This window comes from Vigna unguiculata, chromosome 3, assembly GCF_037176805.1.
Source record: "Vigna unguiculata cultivar grain cowpea cultivar isolate G323 ecotype 2 chromosome 3, ASM3717680v1, whole genome shotgun sequence".
NCBI lineage: Eukaryota > Viridiplantae > Streptophyta > Magnoliopsida > Fabales > Fabaceae > Vigna > Vigna unguiculata.
The window spans coordinates 19,839,830-19,846,922 of record NC_140794.1 but is presented as its reverse complement, the minus strand read 5'-3'; the positions used below and the strand labels follow the sequence as shown (position 1 = coordinate 19,846,922).

Here is a 7,093-nt window from a genome sequence, read left to right as displayed (position 1 = left end):
TTTTAATTTTTATAAAATTTGAGTTAAAATTAATAAGAAATATTTAATTAATTTTTAAAATAGTTGTTAAATATAAAATTAGAAAAATAAAATATGTACACAAGAAATTTTTAGAATAACTGTTAAAAACAAAAGATGTCTTTAGAATAATGGTTAAAGATAAATATGGGTGGTAAAACGGGCTCACCCAATCCGTTTTAGCTCGACTCGACTTTAGCCTATAAAAATGAGTAGGGTCGGGCCAGTCCGTTTCAGATTTGTGGGTTTAGATTTTCAACCCGATTCGTCATTTGGCGGGCTGACCTGTAAGGTTTTTTTTTTTAAAAAGAAAATTGTTGCGGTTGACAGTGGTAGTGGCTGGAAAATTTAAGAATCAAGATACATAACTAATAGTGAAAAACACATGAAAATACATTAAGGTGCCCTGGCATATATAATTTAAAATTGCCATAAAAGTCCAAGAAGCCTTCCTGTAATGCAGTTCTATCATTACATTTTATAATGCAATTTTGCGGATGAGGTTTTCATTTGAACCCGAATAAATGCTGCTTGTTTTGTAAGCAATCACAGTGGGGCAACAATCAAGATTACAATGGCAGAACTAAGGTTCAAAGTCCAATAATTTCTCAAAACAATAGTTCTACAACAATTCTAAAAGTCGAATAATGTCTCATAACAACAATTCCACTTCTAAAGCAGTTCAAACCAACAATTTCTCAGAACAACAGTTCCATGACCAAATAAAAGATAATGTTCAAAGTTAAAACATCAAAGCACATGTAGAAGTCCAAAGGCAGGAAATAAGGTTCAAATTTACAACATTAATTCAACCAATTAACAACCACCAAGAATCAAGTCATTCATCATGTTGTTCCATGTCAAGAATATTTGAAGTAGCCATGGTTGTTGTCCCCTCCAATCTTCCATCTGTGTGAGCAATTTCATCATCTTTTTACAATATGACATGTATATCAAACAAAAAAGTTAGAATATAAAAATGGAGTTTCAAAAATACATAACAGAAAATAGGATTTAACTTAGACAACTTACCATCACAAAAACCATGCTTATTATAACTCGAAGTACAAATAATTGCTTCAACACATTCTGACAATAATCAATTTCTATACTTATTTAGAACTCTTGATCCAATGTTGAATGAAGATTCAGAAGCAACTGTAGTAATTGGGATACTTAGTAAATCCCTTGCCATCAATGACAATTATGAAAAATGTTCATTGTTATTCTCCACCATTGAAGAACATCCATATGTTATGTGAAGTCAAGATCTAATGTTGGCTCATCCAAATATACATCTAGTTGATTCCTTCCCATTTTGATAGTAGCTTGAAGTTTGTGTTTTTTAAGAGTCTAACATGAAAAGCAAGAAATAGTTTATTTTATACACAAAACAATAATTAAATTAGAAATATGTTTCTAACATTAAAAAAACGTACATTAAAAGAAGATGATGACACATTACTACGCTTTACATCACTTGAAGTTGAACTCTTTGCAGAATATTGAGAGAAAAGGTTGTGCAACTTGTCCTTCAAGTTTTCTAACTTTGTTTCCCAAGTAAGGGGATCAATCTGTTCATAACAATAACCCAATGTTTCCAACTTAACTCTTGGGTCACAAATAGCACCGAATGCAAGGACCACACTATATTCTTCCCAATATTTATCAAACTTCACTATGATTCTTTCAGCCATATGTCTTATAACTTCATCTTCAACATTTATGCTTTCCATTAAAAAAGTTTGGATATTCCAAACTTGTAAAAAGTACAAGTTAGATATAGGATATCTTGATGTAGAAATCATAGTTGTGATGTCATAAAATGGCATCAAGAAAGTACATATTTTTCTGCTCTTTTCTATTTCACAAGAGATGGAGAGAACATGTAATTCTCATGAAGTAGGTGTACACTTCCAAACCCTCGTTGGTATTTAAGGGCACTTTGAAGCATAAAAAAAGTTGAGTTCCACCTTGTGGGAACATCTATAGACAAAACACTTGAAGCATCAATACCCCCTACTTGTTCAATGCATTGCTTAAATTTTATCATTCTACTCTCAGATCCTCTAACATACTTGATACTCTCCTTAATTTGATCTATAGTATCTCCAATTACCTTTAACCCTTCTTGCACAATTAAGTTTAAAATGTGTGCACAACAACGCACATGGAAGAACTCCCCATCACAAAGCAACAAATTTTGCAAAACAAGCTTCTGTTTTAAGGTTTTAACCAAAACATCATTACTAGAAGTGTTTTCCAAAGTGATAGGAAATATTTTTTTAAGGCCCCAATCACAAAGAAATTCGTTCAACTTCTTAGATAACTCAAAGCCAGTGTGAGGTGGAGGCAAATGGGAAAAAGTTTAGAATTTTGCTACACAACTTCCAATTACAATCAACATAATGAGCTGTCAAACATTAACCCTCTGTCGTACATGAATTCCACAAATCAGAAGTTAAACAAATCCTAGATGGAATGCTCATCAACTCTTCCTTCAATGAGTTCTTTTATCTCATGAAAATTCTCAAAACATCACTCTTAATGGTATTCCTAGAAACCAAAACAACATCTGGGTTCAAATAAGTGATCCAGGTTCTAAGTTCTTCATATTCAACAAAATTAAACGATAAACCATGTCGAATAATTAGATTAGCCAACAACTCAGGGATACCATTTGATCTATTTTTTTGGATTTCAACTTTCCTTGCATATCCATCATCATTTGACTCACATCTTTAAAATTTATTTTGCTACATTTTTCAACATGACGCTTTAAATGTGAAGTCCCATACTTCTTACTTCCAATTATATATTATTTATTACAACCATTACATTGTGCCCTCTCTTCTCCATCCTCACCAAGGCCAGTCTTAGTGAAAAATTTCCAACAGTCAGATGTTGTGGACTTTTCCTTTTTCTTATTAACTTCAACACTTTCCTTATCAACCACATCTTCAACCTCATCATTCACTTTAAAACTATTGTCCTTGTTAATGTCATGGACATCTTATCAGGTTTACTAACTGAATCATCTATTATAGGTATAATGATCAATCCTATACCAATGAACTAATAATGTAAAACAGTTTCAACACCAATTCAAAAAACAAACCAATTGAAGAGAATAATAAAACTAAAAATTCAAATTCTACATCTCAATCAAAGTCATAATAAAACATACACAAAAGGCATAAAAAGTACATTGCAAGGCATTAGTAGTGTGTATGCATGTCAATAATCTCCTGCTCACGAATAAGCATCCAGTGACAATCCAAAATAACATATAAATGCTACTCACACTTCAATCGAACAGACATATGGAAGGCTTCCCAACAACTCATATGAACCCTCCAACACAACATATAAAGCCCAACACAACTGATTCAAACAAATCAACGATACACATAGCCACCACACACATATCAAGGATACACAAATGAAGGATACAAGTCAATCAAACTAATCATATAAAGTTCTAATTAACATACCTGCACTTTCATTGTCACACGCAAAAAATGAACAAAGCCTCCATGAAATACACGAATCAGTACACACTCCAGCAACCAATACCAAATTGATACCTTCTACTGCAAATTAGGAAACAAAGTGAAGAAATTAGGGTCAATGTTTCGTTAATACTCGAAGAATAAAAAATGAAGTAAGAATTTAGGGCCAATCGAACAAGTACTAAACTAGCGCAAACCAAATTCAAGAAATTGGGGATAAATGAGGAGAAAGGGAACAAACCTCTCTCTCTACTACGTGAGCCATGGTCGAGGAGCTACTAAATGTGTTGACGAAGAGAGCTTAATCAATGACATTGACGAAGACAACACCAACGACGTCCAATGTCGACAAATAGAAGATAAGAGAACATGAATAACAATGCAATGGTGATTGACGAACAAAAGGTGATGAAGTGTGGTATGGTGTGATGGTGTTTGAAGCTCGCGAGAAAGAGAAGAAGAATGTGTCTGTCTGGTGGGGTGTTGTGGGTGACTGAGAAATGAGAAAGAAAAAGAAACGCGACTGCCTCAGCCTCACGCGTGAACCATTTTTTTTTTTAATTTTCCCTTTGCCATCGTGTTGCGGGTTGACCTGCCTTAACCCGCAATTACAACCCGTCGGGATGCTAGTTGAGGCGGGGTCGTGGGTTGTCTCCTCTAACCCGTCCCACCATTTGCAATGCGGGCTGGCAGGCGGGCCGTCGGGCCAGACCTGCATTTATACCCCTAAAGATAAACTATTTATAAAATAATTAATTTTTAAAATAATAATTAAGGATAAAACTAGAATAACGAAATATGAATACAAAATGATATCCTCTTTATATTTTATTATATATTTTATATGTTATTATATATGTTATTATTTTTAAAATTACTTTACATTAAATAATTAACTTTAGACTAGTTGTTTGATTGTATTTCAGTTGGTTGTAATAGATGAAGTTGTTGAAGATATTTTTGGCCATGAAGGAATCATTGATGAGTCTAAACTTGAAGATGTTGAAAGTTATCAACAATTAAGCGTTGCAAAACGGGTCAGCCCGACTAATTTTGGCCCGTCCCGCCTTTAGCCTGCTAAAAACGGACCGATCAGGCTAGCTCGCCACTAGTAAACGGGATGGACAATTCAACTCATCCCGCCTCAGAGCGGGCTGACCTGTAACTTTTTTTTTAATTTTTTAAAATTTTCTTTTAACTTTTTATAATTTTTTGTTTATAAATTATATATGTTTTCCATAATTTCAAATAACAAGTGGTTTGTTTATTATTAATGTTAATGTTAATGTTAATCTTAATATTTATGATTAAGACTATATCTTGTGCAAGTGGTGGGGTTTATTGTGTCTTTATCTGATTGTTACCTCATCGCATATTACTTTTGAGTACATAACATTTACATGCTCTTGAAATCTCCCTTAATCTATAAATCACATGGAAAGGCTTTAAGTTGAAGAAATAAGTTAAGTTCTCACTTCTCTTATTAAACTAGATAGTTTGTGGCAACATTTTTATCAAAATATGTTTGATATAGAGTACGACAACCATTAACCACTTTGTTATCTGAGTTAAAATCAAATTGATTACTAAGTGAAGTAAATTGGGAAAAGCATTTATGAGATATTAAGTGAAGCAATGCCTTATAAATGAGTACATTATGCATGATGTCAAAACCACCATTTGTTATTATTTTAAAAAATATTCATAAATCTGTATTGACTTTGCAGATTGAATTTATCAATAACATTCAATGAGTCTCCTGTTATTTCTGGTGCAATACATTTGTAACATTATTTTGCACTTTTTTTTATCAGGAAAGAGGAATCTACATTATGTAACATGGAATAGGGAGGAAAGAATGACTTTTTGTTTATTTCTTAACTAGAAATGTTCATTTTTGTTATGCATATGTTGTATTCCTCTATAAATGTTAAATTTTGTTGAACTAGAACAAGACTAACAAATAGTGAAGATGCATATGTTGTTCTGTTGTGTTTTTCCTCAGTTATTTCCATCTTTTCTTGTATTCAGAATGAATATTTTTTTCTAAAAAAATGCCCATGGGCTGGCCCTATCTGAAAGGGCTTTTGTGGACTTTTTGGCCTTGTGGGATTTTTCAATGAAGGGCTTTTTGGCCTTGTGGGATTTTCTAGCCTCAACCCATTTGGGCTAGGGCCAAACCATGAGAAGGCTAAAAATGTAATTTCTGAAAGCATAGCATTTGGTTAGTTCTGTTATTCCCCTTTCTTCATTTCATTTATTTCATTTGTTTTGGTTAGAGCATTGTAGGTTTCTTTTATTCTCATCCATTTCCTTGCGTCCGTCATTCTCGCATTGTGGTATTGCATTGGTGAGTTTTTTGGTTTTTTGTCGAGTGATTATTTGTGGTGTTTATTGGTGGTGTTTGTCGTGGATGTAGTTTGTCTTGTGCGGGATTTCTTTTTTTGGGTTGAATTGTGTTGAGGTGTGGTGTTGACAGCGTGGGTTTCGATAAGTTTTCCAATGGGTTTCATTCGACATCTGTAGTGAGAGAGTTATTTAAAAAAAAGTATTTTTTTTTTCGATTTTCATTTGTGTGTGAATTTCTTTGATTATAAATTCAAATTTAGAGTGGAAGATGAAGGTTTTGAACTTGATTATATTTGGATTAGGTTTTTCTATGTATGTTGGGTTGGTTGTAGTGTCAAAACATTGATTAGGGTTAGATTTTGGTTGTTAGTTTTGAAATGGTGATTTTAGCCAAGAAGGAGGGGGGTTGAATTGACTTTATAAAACTTTTTCGATTGAATCTAATGGACTGAAAATTTTGGATGTAAATACAACAAACTAATACACTTTCAATAGATTAAAATATAAATCAGTAGACTAATTTGTTCTTGAAGCTATAAAATAGTCGATTAAAAAGACAAATTAGTTGGCTAAAATACTGGAGATTTATGCAGAATGCAGAATTCGCAAATTCAACTAAAGCAAAAATCTTTTACATATAAGACTTGTTCCAATCAATGTTTTTAACAAGTATACAACCTCAGATTACACAAGAACGCATTAAATCACACCAAAGATCAAATTGCTTGGTTTTCTTGAGTTTTTTTTAAAGAGTTTCAAAGTGAGTGAGATGAGGGAAAGAGAAATGCACAATTGTTTTTATACTGGTTCACTCAATCACAGAGCTACATCCAGTTTACCAGGACAACCTGAGCCTGGTTTCCACTATATTCAAAGGTTTTACAAATCACACACCAAGATTACACTTTTGAACAAAGAAACTCACAAGATTTTTGACTCACAAAAATCTAGACACACACCCTGCAAGAATCACACTTACAAACCTGAAATCACATCAGACAAACCAACCAGAGGCATAAGAACATCCAAACCTGATGGTGGTTGTCCATAGCCAACCATACATGTGTTCTTCAAACTACTCACAAGCCAAAATTCCTCCAAGATCAACCAAGATCATCCAAGATCTTCAAAACACGAGTTACAGTTGTGTATTGTAGAGAGAGAGAGCTTTCCAAAGAAGAATGACAAAGTTTTGTGCACAAAAACTCAAATTC

At 33.2% G+C, this 7,093-nt stretch overlaps 1 long non-coding RNA gene across 1 annotated transcript; it reads right to left on the bottom strand.

Annotated features, from left to right (window-relative positions):
- Window positions 1-587: 587 nt before the first annotated feature.
- LOC114175905 (uncharacterized) lies at window positions 588-4,224 on the bottom strand. The gene is made up of 3 exons (XR_003602942.2): window positions 3,772-4,224; window positions 3,513-3,611; window positions 588-948 (listed from the first exon to the last, which is right to left on the bottom strand). It is a non-coding gene; the product is annotated as an uncharacterized LOC114175905 (long non-coding RNA).
- Between the last annotated feature and the right edge of the window lie 2,869 nt (window positions 4,225-7,093).